This window comes from Octopus sinensis, linkage group LG7, assembly GCF_006345805.1.
Source record: "Octopus sinensis linkage group LG7, ASM634580v1, whole genome shotgun sequence".
Classification (NCBI taxonomy): domain Eukaryota; kingdom Metazoa; phylum Mollusca; class Cephalopoda; order Octopoda; family Octopodidae; genus Octopus; species Octopus sinensis.
In genome coordinates, this window is record NC_043003.1 from 102709093 (window position 1) to 102727536 (window position 18444).

The 18444-nt window shown below is 36.4% G+C and overlaps 1 protein-coding gene across 2 annotated transcripts in view; it reads right to left on the minus strand.

The window, feature by feature from the left end:
- LOC115214498 (aryl hydrocarbon receptor nuclear translocator-like protein 1) overlaps positions 1-18444 on the minus strand; it is a 730728-nt gene that overhangs the window by 441795 nt on the left and 270489 nt on the right. For both annotated transcript variants that reach the window (XM_029783697.2, XM_036505029.1), the window contains one exon: positions 14986-15133. The gene's annotated coding sequence lies outside the window, so the exon portion shown is untranslated. The remainder of the gene's footprint in view (positions 1-14985; positions 15134-18444) is intronic.

An 18444-nucleotide genomic window follows, 5' to 3' on the forward strand; every position in this document is an offset into this window, starting at 1 on the left:
TAGTATCAAAATACTATAAATATATGTCTATATTTGGTAATGAAGTCCATTCACTGCAGATGTCCATTACCATAGATATCAAGTAAAATATATATTAATTGTTTTTTACAATTATTCATCCCAAAATCTCAGCCAAATCTAAGTCTTCACCCAAAGTTTGCTCTAGAAGTTAATTAACAAAAATTATCAATAAAGAAAAGATGAATATATTGTAAAAAGTTAATAATTATACAATAAGATAAGTTACATGAGTAAATAAACAGAAAAGAAAAAATATCAAAAGAATATATTACAAATCCTTTAAAAGATCTTTCTTCCTGATAATATAAGCCAATGATACAAGAGCTAACAGGATTTTAAAGAAACATAAAAACAATTGTTATTATATGGTGAATATCATTAATAACATGTAAAATGAACAAAAAAGTAATTAATTAAATTCTAAAAATTAATAATTTAATTAAACTCATGGTCAGCTTCAATCCTTGTGGTTTATCGTTTTAATTGTTTTTGGTTTGATATATGATATGTGTGTGTTTCTACACATATACGTTGTCAGGTTTGATCAATTTGAAAAGAAGCATACTAAATAGTTTTGAAAAAGGAAATATTTAAAATGAGGAATTTTTCATTTGAATTTGGTAGAGTTCGGTCAAAGAAATGGGCAGTAAGATGATGGAATGGAAGAGAGCAAGAAAAGTTTAAGAGGTACCACTTCCTTCTGCAGCAGAATCATCTGGATCTTCTCTTCTTAAAGAAGAAGCAGCAGACATTGAAAATTTTGCATTATTTTCTTTTTAAATAAATTACGCAGAGTGTTTTGTCATTGGCTATTTTTCTGGACAGTCTAAAAGTGTTGTGTTACTTGATTAGAAAAATAATTCACACTTGACTTCCCATTCTCTGATCTAGATTGAATCATTCTTACAATGTCTGTGAGCTGATGCCAGATATATTCTCTTGGTATATTCTCTTCTTCCTCAGCATTCAGTTGTTGCAGCATCTTTCCAATAAAGTTCCTTCAGCTTTGTTGATGGACAGTTTCTCATATGCTTCTCAATCAAGTTATTTATATCCTCTTCAATTGTCTGAACAGAATTTCTTCAAATATAGGCTCTGCCTCAAGTTTAATATTTCAAAGACAATGCCATAGTATTCATCAAGAAAAGTTCAATTAGAAAATCTCTTCTTGTCGAGTCATCAAAAGAAGTTACTTAAAGTTACTTAAAAACAGGTTCAAGATGTTTTGTACATACTTTACAAAAATTGCTATTACTTGATAGGGTTATGTATATTTCTTTATTGCCCACAAGGGGCTAAACATAGAGGGGACAAACAAGGACAGACAAAGAGATCAAGTCAATTACATCGACCCCAGTGCGAAATTGGTACTTTATTTATCGACTCTGAAAGGATGAAAGGCGGAATTTGAACTCAGAACTCAATTGCCTGAACAGAATTTCTTCAAATATAGGCTCTGCCTCAAGTTTAATATTTCAAAGATGATGCCATAGTGTTCATCAAGAAAAGTTCAATTAGAAAATCTCTTCTTGTCAAGAACTCAGAACGTAACGACAGACGAAATACCGCTAAGCATTACTTGATAGGGTTATGGCAGAAAAGTGGTATTAGGAGGCATGAAATGATTTAATGAAATTATCTTCCCTTTAAAAGAAAATTAAACTAATATTCTTGATATTAAAATTCTGTAAACTTACATATTGTATTTCCCACACCATATACCCTACACCCTGATTAACCAATCCCACCCAGAACTGCAATATAGCCCATTCTAATGTTTTAAAACCCTATAAATTATCACAATAACAAACTGTCAACTCTACTTTGACCCTGCAAAGTAAATGGTAGGTGAGGTGCCTCCTGGGATAGTGTGCAAGTCTATCACAGAGAATCTTTCATAGAGATTTTAGTAAACTTAACCATGTAGAATTGCCCTATAAATTTGTCCAAAAACATTCTCATCTAGAAATTGTCTTATAGTATTGGTCATATGAAATCATCCAATAGAATTGTCCAATAAATTTGCCCAACAAAGTTGCCGTTAAAATTAATCTATTGGCTCATCCCAATAGAATTGACCTCCAAAAATGCCCTGTAGAATGCTTTATAACATTGCCCCAAAATATTGCCCATACAGAATTGCCCTATAGAATTTCTCCATAAGGGAACAACAATATATATTTGAATTTGAGCTGAACTCATTTCCAGTGATCTGGGATTCAAACATCACAACCATTAAATGCACTACCACTGTATGTCACAAATGCACCAAATCATAAAATGTGGATACATCAACAAACACATGAGCATACATTCAATATATACTACATAAAGATCATTCAACATATATTACACATGCATACATTTAACATTTACTACATGAGCATACATTCAACATATACTACATGGGAATTATCCAACACATACTAAATGTTCATACATTCAACAAATACTATTCTTTTACCTGTTTCAGTCATTTGACTGTGGCCATGCTGGAGCACTGCCTTGAAGGAGTTTAGTTGAAGAAATCAACCCTAAAATTTATTCTTTGTAAGCCTAGTACTTATTCTATCAGTCTCCTTTGCCAAAGCGCTAAGTTACATGGACATAAACTCACCAGCATTGTTTGTCAAATGATGGCAGGGGGACAAACACAGATACACACACACATGCATAACATATACATATCTATCTATCTATCTATCTATCTATCTATCTATCTATCTATATATATATATATATATATAATATATTATATATATATATATATATATATACATATATAATATATATATATATATATATATATATATATAACATATATATATATATATATATATATATATATATAATATATATATATCTTTATATATATAAAACTGGGAATGTGTGTCTATCTGTCTGTGTGTTTCCCTAAAACTTGAGAACTACACAACCAATTTCATTCAAATTTTACACATGCCTTACTTAGGGTCCGGGGAGTGTCATTGGCAAAAAAAAAATGTTCAACTTCTTGCCTAGAGCGAGCCCATAGCAATATCATATCTTCTCCACTACTTCAGTATTATGTGTTAAAAGTGAAACAAAAACATTTCTCTATTTTATGTCAGATACTTTCACTTTAACAATAAAAATAATAATAACAATTGAATTATATGTAGTAAGTAATAATTAAAATCAAACTAAAGTATAATATTATCGTAACATAACAAAAGTAAAAATATAGCAATTGGTATAAAATTGCATCAATGACTTGAACTTGAATCAGTGGTTTCACATGAATGGGAATAAATAAAATATAAAATTTAAGTGCAGAAATGGAATAGTCCAGATGGAGGTGTGCACGGCTTTTACATTAGATTATTTGCTAATTAGTTAGCATTAAGCATTCTACTGAGTACTGCTCTTAGTTTATTTCTGATCCATAAAGGCCTATAGCTTCAACAGAGTACTGCTTTTTGGTTTACCGTAAGGTTTGTTGTTATTATTATTTCTGTTTAACTATTGTTATCACGTTTGTTGGTTCCTCATAAGGGAAGCGTTGTTGTGTTGCATTTGTTAAATAATTGTAAACCATAACCCTCCCCCTTTGGGAGAAGAAGCTTTGGTTATTGTTTAAAAATTGAATTGTGTCCCTGTTTGGGGAAATTGACAATATTTTCACCGTTTACACGGAAATATTTTCGTTAAAATGTCTTCGATAGAAGAAAGTCCAAAAATGAATTTCACTGCAGCTGTCGGATTGTAGCCACACTTCTATACAAGAGGGAGGACAAGATACAATTGATCGAAATTACAAGAGACGGGCTAACAATTCCAATCTGTTATATATTTTCAGCATTGTTATCTATAGCGATATCAAGATATAACTTTGTATTTTGTATTTTATGTGTAGATGTATATATATAGATGTACATGTAATATGTACACATATATATACACATATATACATGCACTAGCACTATGACCTGGCAACGACGGGTCTTTAATGCTAGTATATATATATATACACACAGATATATATATATATATATATATATATACACACAGATAAGAAAAGAAATGGAGCAACAATTAAGAACTAGAAGTTGATCACTGGTATTAAAAGGTCATAGTTTAATTAAACTATGACCTTTTAATACCAGTGATCAACTTGTAATTGTTAATTGTTGCACCATTTCTTTTTCTTATCTGAATATATTAAACCACAGTTTACCATTTAAATTACCAACTACTGTTAACCTTACAGCAAGGCCTATACATAGTGAGGCAATACACCAGCAGTGCCTGCGGATACATTTATCCCTTAGACGGTTGCATAACCTCTAACTCATAGTTTATATATATATTTCTTTACTACCCACAAGGGGCTATCACAGAGGGGACAAAGAAGGACAGACAAATGGATTAAGTCGATTACATCGACCCCAGTGCGTAACTGGTACTTAATTCATCGACCCCGAAAGGATGAAAGGCAAAGTCGACCTTGGCAGAATTTGAACTCAGAATGTAACGGTAGACGAAATACAGCTACGCATTTCACCCGGTGTGCTAATGTTTCTGCCAGCACGCTGCCTCGTATATATATATATATATTACAGGCTTCTTTCATTTTCCACCTACCAAATCCACTCACAAGGCTTTGGTCAGCCCGAGGCTATAATAGAAGACACTTGCCCAAGATGCCACACGGTGGAACTGAACCAGGAACTATATGGTTGGGAAGCAAGCTTCTTACCATGCAACCACTCCTGCACCTATATTTACATACATTTAACATATACTACATGACCGTCCATAAATGCAATATGAATATCATTTGTACATGTTCACAAACCCTTGTTGCATGAATACATGCACCAAACATTGACATGAAGTTCTGTATACCAAATAATGCAGCTGTGCATATGCACCAGTCCTTAAAATACATGCTTTTCCCCAATTATTAGAACATGCAAATATGGTTTAAACATTGTATTTACTTGCATGGATGAGCCAAACATGACATGCTCATGCATAGACTAAGTTTTGCATGTGTACATATACTCCAAAGATTATGTGTGCATGCATGTATCAATGGACCTTGGCATATGTCTACATGTAGGAAACGGTAACACTGGTTCATATTCCTCAAACATTGATATGGCTACATATACACCGATTTGTTCTTGTTGAATCTCTACACCATAATATAGCCCCCTAACCACCTCCCCCCTATTTGTGTTCACTCACTACCTTCCTTCCCTCTATCTCCACCTCCACCTCCCCTTTCACCATCTTAAGAACTTGCTCATCCACTCACACCTTGCTTCCACTTCAGTTTCATATACTTCCCTGTAACTTGAGGCCCTCTCACACCCCAGTCCACCTGACCACTGGTCACATCTTCTCGGTCTTCTCTCTTCTTTCTCTTCTCTTTTTCCTCTCTCTCTTCTCCATCTCTTTTCTCTCACTCTCTACTCCTCTTGTTTCTCCCTCCCATTCTCTTCTCTCTCTCTCACTTCTCCCCTTCTCTCTCTCTCACTTCTCCCCTTCTCTCTCACTCTCTCCTTTCTCTCACCTTTCTTCTCTCTCACTCTCTCTGTCCTTTCTCTCTCTCTCTCTCTCTCATCCCCTGGCACAAAGCCACCTACTTCAATACTACTCCCCATTCATCTAAGGAGTCTTTGTCTTGCATGTTATTTGAGTGAACCTACTGCTGCTGATACGACATAAAAATCACTCAGTTTACTCTGTAGAATGCGTGGCATTGGGAAGGGCATCCAGCCATAGAAGCCATGACAAAGCAGGCAGTAGTGGTGTGAGTAGTCTTGTGACTTGCTAGTTTTGGTCACGTTGTCCAGCCCAGAGCAGCATGGAAGAAGGATGTTAAATGATAATGACAACAATGATGATGATGATGATGTATGCACACATAATGAGATATGCATGTTGAGTGACAGATGGTTGAACACCAATGACTTCACACATTATTATATGCATGCATAATGAAATATTGACTACATTATGCATTGATATAAAAATATGCATACATAATTATGCACACACACATATGCATTGAAATTGATGCACATAGACAGATGTGTAGGAAATGTCAGAGCAGATGTACATACATATTGACATGCATACACACACACACTCACACACACACACACCACACACACACAAAAGGTATTTTTATATAAGCTTAAAGCTTATGGCAATCACCGAAATGACTAAGGAAAATAGTCTAATAAAGGGGCATCTAAACCCTCAAGCTTATATAAAAATACCATTATTATTATTTACAGGATTGTAGAACATGGCACCATATAAAAAAAACCATTTGCACTGAAAGCATATAGAAAGTTCGTTTACTTAAAAACAAATAGGAACTAAAATAGTTCTTAAATTTGATAGAAACGGAGGAGGCTAATTCACAGGTGTAAAGGTAACACACTTAGTCGCATTAACAAAGGGATGTGTGTTCATGTCCCACGTGGATAGGAAAACCTTCTTTTCTCTGTTGAGGGCTTATATGACCCTAAATTAGACTATTTTCCTTAGTCATTGCACAGTGATCGCTTTAAGCATATATAAAAATACCATTATTATTATTTACAGGATTGTAAAACATGGCACCGTATAAAGAACCATTCACACCGAAAGCATACATATATATACATATATACACAATTGCAGCATGGAAGGTGTTTATAAGCCATTTAAAAACACACAAAATTCATTTCAAAATTTAATTTGTCAAAATATTTTTGTTGCTTTGAAGCCGCGACCTGTTCACTGACAAAATTCTGTGCTGCATCTGAGAAATTAACGGTTAGTTCATGATGTGTGTGTGTGTGTGTATGCATGTATGTGCATATGCATATGTGTACGCGAGTATGCATGCATGCATGCCTATACACATAATGTACATATGTATGTTTATGTTTGTGAGTATTTAGGTATGTAGACGTGTCTGTGTGTGTGTTTATATGTGTATGTACATGTACATCATATGTTTATCTACTGATATGTGTGTCTGTTCAAGTTGTAAATATGACTGTTACTCTGTCGAAGGTGGTATATATATATATCTTTATTTTCTCTCCTTCTTTCTTTATGTGTTCCTTTCTGTGGAAGAGCATAGGCTCGAAACGTTAAAGACTTTTTCACTTCCCAAGCGTTAAACTAATATATCTGCTTGTTGTCTACACCACATGTTTCGTCTTTTGTTTTTTCTTGTGAATTCTCCCACCATCCTCAACGTTCACTGGAGTGACTTCGTCACAAACATTGAAGTCTTGGAGCGGGCCAAGATCCCCAGCATTGAAGCCATGCTACTGAAGTCCCACCTCCGATGGAGAACCATCGCCTTCCTAAGATTGCCCTGTTTGACGAACTCTCCACCGGCCATCGAGTGAGGGGAGCTCTGAGGAAGCACTACAAAGACTGCCTCAAGAAGTCTCTAGCAGCATGTCATATTAACCACCAATGCTGGTCAGACCTGGCTGCGGACCATGATGTCTGGTGCCACATGATCTTCAACGTAGTCAGCAAGTTTGAGGAACAAAGAAGCAACGCACTTAAAGACAAGAGACGCAGGAGGAAGGCGCGAGCCGCCTCTGACACCACACCAGATGTTACCTTCGTCTGTGGACACTGCTCACGGACCTGCCTTTCCTATATCGGACATGTCAGTCATGAGCGTGCATGCACGCAACGTGGACAGCCTTCCTGATCTTCGTTCGCGAAGCTGAGCCATGATGATGATGACATATATGTATTTCAGTATCATGCATCTCAACATGTACATATGGATTTCTACATGTAAATGAGAGGAAGGGGTGATTATAGATGGGTACTCCCATGTAGAATCTGAGTGTTACCCCATTCGGATATATACATACATATATAATCAACAGGTTTTATTCAAGAAAATAAACATGCAGATTGAAACACCATGCACAAACACTGACATTTATTGCAAACTGAACACTGCATGCACACTCAAACACATACACATGCACACACAGATATGCATATGTGTTAGTGTTTGTTTGCTTTGTTATGTCAAGTTGTATACAAAAACAATTTAACATTAAACTGAATGATTACTCAATACAGTTTAGTGGAACTTAACTTTTACAAGGGACAACTTGACAGTGAGCTCACTCGCCTTAGTCAGACACTCTAAAGAAGGCAAACAAGCTAAAATTTTGAAGTCTGCCTTTTTCTTGTAAAAGTTTATTATATATATATTTGTGTGTGTGTGTGTGTGTGCATGTACGTGTGCATGTGTGCGTGTGTCTGTGTGTGTATGTATATTTATATCTGTTTATCTATCTATTTATCTACATGCACACACACACACACAAATAACACAAATGCATAAAAAAACATTATGCTATGCACAAGCACACACTAAAAGTGCACCTCTTAATCGCAAACATATTGCAGGGTATACAACAGTTAATGACATTTACCTGTAAAAATATTGACACAAATACATATTTGTATTTACACATACAGGTGTAAAAGCAGTAAAAATGTTCACAACCACACACTACACACCTATTAACACATACTCACAAATGTGTAGTTTTGCATTACACATTCACAAATATAGCTGAACAAACATCCTCATCTGTACCCCATTATTGTTGTCATGACAACTATTGTTGTTGCTTTCTCTGGTTGTCATAGTCACTCTAGCTGTCTTTGTTAAAGTAATTATTATGACTATTATTGGCTGTTGTTATTGTTATTATTTAGCCTCAGGCCAATGATTAAAGGAATTTGAGATATGACAGACCTCCACCCCACTTTTTTTTCTACAGGTATTGTAGAAAATACAGGTATTGTTATGATGAACCATGTTACCCAAATTGTTCTTTTTGACTTTACAAATGGCCAGGTGGGGTTGGAGAGGAAATTAGCTGCTACTTTTAGCATCTTAAATGATTGCATGGAGCCTCCATCATTTGCTCATTGCTATTATTGTTGTTATTGTGTGTGTTCATGCAGTTGTTGCTGTTGTTATTGTTGTCCACGTTGTTATTGCTACTATTGTAGCTCTGTTGCCATCTGCAGCTAATACTGCACAGTACAGATGCACCGACAAAATGAATGCAAGGCTGCAACACTACTGCATCCGATGTATGCAGCTTTTCAGTCTTCATATAAACAACTTTTTCTTTGGGTACATCCTCTTGGTAATTGCCATAGTTGTGTATATATAAGTATATATGCATGAACAGGAGTGTTGGGCAAGTGTATGTGTATGAGTTTATGTGTATTTGTGTGTGTGTGTGTGTGTGTGTTTGCAAGTAAGTGGGTACATATGTTTGAATAATTATATGTGGATAGGTTATTTAGTTCGAGCTCTTGTAGCATATTTAGCAATCACAGTCAGGGTCATACTGGAGCACCGCCCTCTTTGTATGTGTATGTATATGTATGCTGACAAATGTATATATTAGTACAATTATATACAGGTATGCAGAAAAGTATCCATGTATGTATATCAGTGTGTCTATATATATATATATATATATATATACTTATATATATATGCATGTATGTATATGCATGCATATATGTGTGTAGGTATGTGTAGGTATATACATGTGTAGGTATGTGTAGCTATATATGTGTATGCATGTGTAGGTATATGTATGTATGTATGAGTTGCAATTAGATGTGATTGTAGAAATATTGTGACTGTCCATCTACCCTGTCATCTACCTGTCTCTTTCATTTCTTGACACTCCCCTCTCTATTCCTCTCCCTTTTCTATCTCCACCCCAGCCCTCAATCTTTCTTCACAAAACTCTGCCACTCCCACCTGTCTCCCTCAATCTGTCACACCTCACCTTGCACTCTGTCACTCCTCCCTCTCTTTGTAACTCCCTCCTACTCTGTTACTCTCTCAATTCCTCTGTCACTTTGACTTTGAAAAGTGCTCTCTCTCTCTCTCTCTCTCTCTCTCTCTAACTATCTATCTACCTATCTATTCATCTCTCTCTCTATCACTCTCTCATGTTCTCTGCCACTCCCACCCCTCATTTCTATATCAGCTTATCACATCAATTCTATAGTTAATCAGCCCCAAATGGCTATTTCGCTTATGGAATGCAAATTCTATGAACCAAGATCTATCCAGACACAACATATGTTCATAAACACCACTACCAAATCCCACCGCTCTACCATTAACAGACCATCACCAGATCACCATCACCACCACCACCACCACCAACCTAAATTCCATTGACATCATCACCACCAACACCAGCAGCGATATCATTATGGTCAACAATTTCATGATAGTTATAAAAAAGAGAGGGAATTGATTAACAGAAGTTTGTAGAAAGACTGACAGATAAGCAGATGGGTGAATGTACAGCTGGATGGATGGATGGATGGATTAGTAGATCGATGGATAGATAGACAGACAGACAGATTAATAAATAGACAGATAGCTGGATTGATAGATAACTGGATAGATGGATAGATACCAAGATAAATTGATGGATATATTATTTGCATACATATTTGTGTGTGTGTGTAGGTAGGTAGATAGATAGATAGATAGATAGATAGATAGATGGATAGATAGATAGATAGATAGACAGACAGATAGATAGATAGATAGATAGATAGATAGATAGATAGATAGATAGATAGACAGAGAGTGAGAGGAAGGGAGAAGTGAATGGAATGGTCAATCGAGCTGATAAAACTAAAAAGGTAAAAATATTTTTCAAAAGCAAAACTTAAGAAAGCAACATTTCCTCAGGTTGTTGTTATACACCACCACCACCACTACCACCACCACCGCCACATCATCATCATCATCATCATCAATATCATCATTGTTATTGCTGTTATTATCTTCACTACTACCATTATCATCAGCCTCTTCCTCAGTATTATGATCAATTGGCATTACAAGACATGTTGCAAAGATACAACCAAATCTCTTGACAACAGCTTATTCTTCCTTCAGCTTAAAATGTGTATCATAGAGTAGAAAGTGAAGCTTGTGACTGTATGTAGCCAAAACTCTGCAGAACTGATATTTCCTAAGGATGTGCTGGTAAGGCTCAAAGACTCCAGTGGTCACATGCAATGCAGGAGAAAATTGGTTTTGCAACAGAAGCACAAAGCAAATGAATTTCAGAGAACCAGAAAGTTCAGATGTGCTTTAATGCAGCTATTAGTTTTGGAGCTTTCACAATCGGCTTGATTGTCATACTGCAGGATATGGGTTGGGCTGATTTGCACGGTTCCTGTTTGAGTAATGGTGGGGAATTTGTTGAGGAGGAAAATTTTGGCTACAGTATTGGGCAAATAAAGGATTAATATCCTGTTGAATATTTTCTTAGTCAAGAGCCAGTCCTGCAGTCATTCTTGTATAGAATGGAAATGAATGATAGAAGAATATGTAGAGTTTTCTCTCTTGTATTAGTGTTCCTTGCATCCTTCAGAATGATTGTAAACAAGGTTAGTGATAACATGTATTTCAGTGCCAGCTGTGTGATACTGTCCTAAGCAGTACTGTGTCATTTGAAACCTTAAGAGTAACATTATTCTGTATGTATTAAAGATGAACAATTTTGAAAAATTCTGTTAAGCCTTAGGTAATGCCAATGAATGAAAATAAAGCAAAAATAATTTTGTATTACATTGTGTCTATGTTGTTTAAAAACCCTATAATATTTTGGAAAAAAATTCCTAATTTCAAATAGAAGAAGGAAAATATTCAAAGAGTTTGGAGAAGTGTTGAGCTTCTCTATCACTTCCCTCTCAGCACATCCCGTTAATTTTATATTCCATCAGTCCTGAGTGGCTATTACCTATTTGCTTAAGAACCATAAATTCTGTTGAAATAGAATAGTCTTAAATTTAATAAGACTTAATGGGAATTTGACAAAAGTACTTTAAGGGAGTTTCTATAAACAATATGAAGGGCCATAATCATGGGATTATGTGAAGAAGTTTATTCAAAAAGATAAAAACGGCTACATAGGAATTTCTTGATGTCTCAGATGTACCAAGCACTGTCATCGGTAGCATAATGAAGGTAAAAGTGAAATGTCTATTTTGTAATTAAGCCATATTGTTATTAGTCTTCTATATTGGTATTTTGTATCATGCTACACAGCCTTATCAAAAGTTGTTCAATGCTGCATGAAACCACTTCATTTTCACCTATCTGCTTATTAGGGATCACACACTTGAAATGGCCATAGCATTCATTCTACATAAAATACACATGATTTCAGTTAAACTTATGATTTCACTTAAGCACTTAAGAATAATGTGTGTATGTATATATATATATATATATATATGTATAGGGAGAGTTTACGAAAAAAACAAAAGACGAAGACAGGTGGTGTACAAAATAAACAGATGTATTAGTATAACGCTCAGGAATAGAAAAGGTCTTTTACATTTCGAGCCTACGCTCTTCTACAGAAAGGGACACAGAAAAAACAAGGAGAGAAACAAGGAGAGAAAAAAAATGTGTGTAGTGGCTAATGATCTATCAGGGCAATATGAAATGTTTGTGTGTTGATAACATGTACACACACACAAATACATCCTTACACATTCATACAAAGTTACATTTTAAACAAAGATATATAATAGATGCAATGTATATACAAATGTACATTCATGCACTTTGCACCTGAACATACTTTTAGATTCACATAATCATTAATACACCCCCCCACACACACACATGCACACATGCACACATACACACATGCATGTATGTATGCATGGATCAACAGATAATTTGAAGAAACTAACAGGAAAACAAATTAATTAGAGTTTAAAGTTGGAGTACACTGCGAATGGACAAATAAAATGAGGTACTACAACTGTTGCTACTGCTGCTGTTGCTACTGCTGCTGTTACTGTTGCTGTTGAGCGAACGGTCTTTGTCCCAGAGCTCGTAAGATGGGGGAAGTCCGAAACGTGGTCCTTTGCTATTCATAAGACCCGCAGAAGAGAGAGCAGGTCAACCCCCGACACCGAGAGCATCGACGGATGGATGAATGCGCATCCAGGCTCAGCGGTTGCATAGGAAGTCGGGGATAAGAAACAGGAAGAAAGAGTGAGAGAAAGATGGAGCGGAAGCATACAACAGGGGTCGCCACCACCCCCTGCTGGAGCCTCGTGGAGCTTTAGGTGTTTTCGCTCAATAAACACACACAACGCCCGGTCTGGGAATCGAAACCGTGATCCTCCGAGCGCGAGTCCGCTGCCCTAACCTCAGGGCCATTGTGCCTCCTGCTGTTGCTGCTGCTGTTGCAAGTGTCCCTTGCAGGGTTAACTACCACTACAAATGTCATCAAATGTCACTACCATGGTTTCTGTCATACAACTACTTTTCTAAAGTGATTCCACCACCACCGCCGCCGCCGCCGCCGTTGCTGCTGCTGCTGCTGCTGCTGGTACAACTGTTAATACTAAGATTTCTATCATTTTTTCATAAGGCTCATGTAAGTGTTCCCAGGTAGTGCAGTGTCAAGCAGACAGCATAGCTGTTACCGCAAGATAGGTTATTAGTCAACCAAAGACAACGTAACCAGATGTGCGTCAGTATGTACCTCGTGCCTCTGCGTGTGTGTGTGTGTGTGAGCGTATGTGTGTGTGTTAGCGTGTTTATGTTCTGTGGTTGTTTGTACTTGTGTCTGTATTTGTGTACATGTGAGTGTCTGTGCGATTGCGTATGTATACCTGTGCATATGTGTATGTGTGCGTATATGTGTGTTCTTGTATTATTGTGCATGTGTGTGAATTTGGGTATGTGCCCATATGTAAGTGTATTATGCATGTGTACTTGTGTATGTGTGTGACCATACATGTCCGTGTGTATGCGTATACTCTTTTACTCATTTACTTGTTTCAGTCATTTGACTGTGGCCATGCTGGAGCACTGCCTTTAGTCGAGCAAATCGACCCCAGGACTTATTCTTTGTAAGCCCAGTACTTATTCTATCGGTGTGACGGAGACGTAAACACACCAGCATCGGTTGTCAAGCAATGCTAGGGGGACAAACACAGACACACAAACATATATATATACATATATACAACGGGCTTCTTTCAGTTTCCGTCTACCAAATCCACTCAGAAGGCTTTGGTTGGCCTGGGGCTATAGCAGAAGACACTTGCCCAAGATGCCACGCAGTGGGACTGAACCCGGAACCATGTGGTTGGTAAGCAAGCTACTTACCACACAGCCACGTGAATATTTGTGTGTTCATGTGTATGATAAGTGTTTAATTGTAGCCATGGATGGATCTGTCTGGCCCTTATTCACTGGATTGGGATTTTCCCTTAAGATGGTTTCTTCCCAATATTCTGGCACAGGTTATCTTTGAATCCACATCCTATCAGCTCCAGTTATCATTGTTACTTATCTCCCATTCAGTCCTGCCCCACCTAATAGATGATTACAGGCATCCAACTTTCATCACCCCAACTTTTTATATCTCTGGGGACCGTTTTGTTACATGTATCCTTCTTTACTGAAGACAATTATGTGTGAGTTGAGAGAGATTTGGCTGCGGTTTCTAGCATGTGAGATGACTGCATAGAGGTTTCTTCATTAAATCGGGGGCAAGGATATAGTTCTAGAGATTTGAAAATTTCCGGATGAAAGTCTGGATGAAATGTGGGGGATTAGGGGAGAGTGATACTGAATAAGATCCACAAAATGAAGAGGAATAATTGTGGTAAACGAGTTTGAATGGAGAAATATTCATTTTTTACTTGTTCAGAGGAGCAGAGACTGTTATAGTAGCAACAGAAGAAAAAAAGAAAAGATCATATTGTGTATAGACAGACTAGGAGTTGGGGGGAGCAGTTGAGTGATAAGAAATTAGTGGGGGTTTTTTTTCCATGGATTTAGCAAAAAGATTTATAAAACAAATGAAACGAAGATGAAATGGTGACACTTACCGTTTCAGCTGTTATCCACTGAAAGACCCAATGGTAAAATGAAGAAAGAGTGACCAAGCTAATGGCATCAGAGCAAATGCTCTGGCCAGCAGCTAGGTAGATAAAGGTCGCAGCATTGAGAATGGTAACTGCCAACTCTTAGAAATATCTAGAAGAAAGAGGGAAGAAAATTTTAGAAAATATTTAAGATTTTGGTAGGAAAAATGAACTATTTTGTTTCCAAATACAAAGAAATATTTTTTATTTTTTTCATAAAATGAGGATGAAATCAATCCCACTTTTGAACATAGAATGAGAAGAAAGATAAAAAGAACACTGCAAAGCATTTAATACTATCGAATTTCTACCAAACTATTAGACCAAAATATTACATCATTTTGTGGTTTAGTGATGGAGCTATTAGTTTTATTGTCTCTCTCTCTCTCTCTTTCTCTCTATCTCTATCTCTCCAAAGAAGGACAAATGTCTGAAATATAAAAACTTCTTTTCTTTAAAGCATAAAAAAATATTCCATTGTCTGAAATATTCATATTATAGGCATCAGCTTAGCTATGTGGTTAAGAAGTTTTCTTTCTAACCACATGATTTTGAGTTCAATCTCACAGCATAGCACCTTGGGCAGATGTGTTCTGCTAGAGCTCTGGACCAACCCAACCCTTGTGACTGGATTTAATAGATAGAAAGTGAAAGAAACCTATCATGTGTGTGTGTGTGTGTGTGTGTGTGTGTGTGTGTGTGTGTGTATTGTGTATGTGTTTCCTTGTCATGGCATCATATGATGGTTGTAAATATGAATCCCCATCATGCAAACAATGTTGTTCATTGCCAATCCTCTGTAAAAGCATGATCAGCAATGAGGAAATATTACCTGGCTTACAAACAAGTGAGGGCTGGCAATGGAAAGAGCATCCAATTCTAGAAAATCTACCTCCACAAATCCTGTCTGACCTGTGTGAGCATGAAAAAGTGAATGTTAGAATGATGATGTTTTCTGATGCAGAATATCAATTTCCTTGGATTCTATTGTTATATTACCAGACCAAGAATCTTACAATATTCCATCACATTCATTTGCAATCTTTGACAGAATTTCATCAGATTCTCTAATTCTTTAGCATTTAAACTGACCACATCAGATCCAAATATTGTGCTTTGTTTTACATTCAAACCGTCTGGATTCAGCTGCACACACCTGTCTTACAATGCTATTTTATAAAGAAACAGTCACTTCATCAAAATCCTGAAGCTATGAGACAATGCTTAATTAATTCAAAGTAATACGAACCAGAAAGCATCACACTTGACAGAATAATCGAAATGCTAAAGGCTTCAGGTAGATACCAGTCAAAAGGGGATCATTTCTTGATTGTAAGTTTCCACAGCAAAAATGCATTCTTGTATCAATGTAAAGAATCTAGCTCAGTTCTTAACAAAGACTGACTGTATTTAGCATATGCAAAGAGTTACAGGGTGTAGAGTGGTGAGGCATAAGCACTAAATTTGGAAGATATTATGTGGTAGGAATGGTGAAGTGTGATGAGTATGTGTTGTTAATCTGCATCAAATGTTGAGCCCATGGGATCTGAGACGGCAGCTTCATATCAAAGCTATAGTCTGAAGAGTGCAGAAAAGATTGACTGAGCTGATATTGGATGTGTGTGTGAGCGTGTGTGTGTGTGTGTGTGTGTGTGTGCGTGTGTGTGTGTGCACGCGTGAGCGTGTGCGTGTGTATGTGTGTGTGTATGTGTGTGTATGTGTGTGTATGTGTGTGTGTGTGTATGTGTGTGTGTATGTGTGTGTTTGTGTGTGTGTGTGTGTTTGATGAAGAATTTTGTCAGGATAGGAAGGGCTACATGATCTTCACCAAAGCTCCATGATTGACAGGAAGAAGTTATCTTTAGACCAGAGAGCTGGAATAAATGTTTGCAACAGTGGAGACTCTGCTAAAGGCTTCCATGGACTAAATAGGAGTGTTAATCTGGATAGTGGACAGATTAAGCTTAACATCAAAACTGAGATATACATACATATATATATATCTATATAAACCTAGGACATCAGTTTATTTCATAAAATGATTCTGAAATAAACAAAGTACACAATTCTTTCTCAAAAGTTACTCCCTATTCTTTCCCCCAAACAACTCCTTATCCTGCCTCCAAGCTATCCCTTGTTTGTCCCAACTACTCACTATTCTTTCTCAATAAATACTCCCTATTCTTCACTAATAATAATAACTACTCCCTATTCTTCTCTAACAATGCCTCCTTTATCCTCTCCCAAGATATTCAACAAAATGCCAGTGCTGGACTCAAACTCAAGACCTATGAACTGCTAGTCTCTTGCAAACTGTAGCTTCATGTTTCACGCTAGGAATGTGAATGTTCTCATCACTGACCAGGAACACAAAAACACAATTAACTCTTTAGCATGTAAACTGTCCATATCCGACCCAAAATATCCTACCTGTTTTATGTTAAAACTAACCGGATACAACCTCTTACACTTACTCAACAAAATCATTCTAAAAACATACAAACACAGCATTGAAATCTTGAATCTACAAGATAATGCATGATTAGTTCAAAACAATGGGAATAAAGAAGCAATACAGAGAAATCTGAATGCTAAAGGGTAAAATGAACCTTTGAGAATATAAGAGTGATGTACTACATGTTGTATAGAACGAAATTAATTAATTTCCCATCTAGTTGGATAAAAAAACAAAATCCTAGCATTAATTGTTGACATTTTCAAAGGAAAGGTAGACAATTTTTTGAAAATTACTAATATTATAAAATTAGGAAAAGGAAAATCTAATTTTTCCAGGTTATAGAATATATTGGGTTGTCCGGAAAGTTCGTGCCGATTTATAGTAGCTTACCTTTCGACTTATTTTAGAACATGGTTGAGTCCATAAAGTAGGATTTGACTACACCTCCATTTAGAGCACAGTTTAAGCTATCTTTTCGAGGAAGAAGATTTATATTCCTATAACCTGTGTTAATTTTGTAACCCTTTAAAATGGAAGATAAGAAAGTTCATCTTTGGCACTTTATGCTTTGGGAACCAGACAAAAATTGCTGCAGCTCTGCTGGGATGTGCTACCCCACCCTCTATATTCCCCAGATATTGCTCCTTCGGACTTCCACTTATTCAGGTCTCTGCAGAATAATCTTAATGGTAAAAATTTCAATTCCTTGGATGACCTAAAAAGATACCTTGATGAATTCTTTGCCATGAAACCACCTCAATTCAGGGAAGCGGGTATTTTTAAGTTAAAGGAAAGATGGAGACGCATTGTGCAACAAAATGGTTCATATTTGGTTGATTAAAAATGTGATGGCAACTATTTATTGACCTTTTTCCTTCCTTTAAAAATCGGCATGAACTTTCCAGACAACCCAATACTTTAATTGCCTATTTACTTGGTTATGTCATTTTTAATCCTTATATATA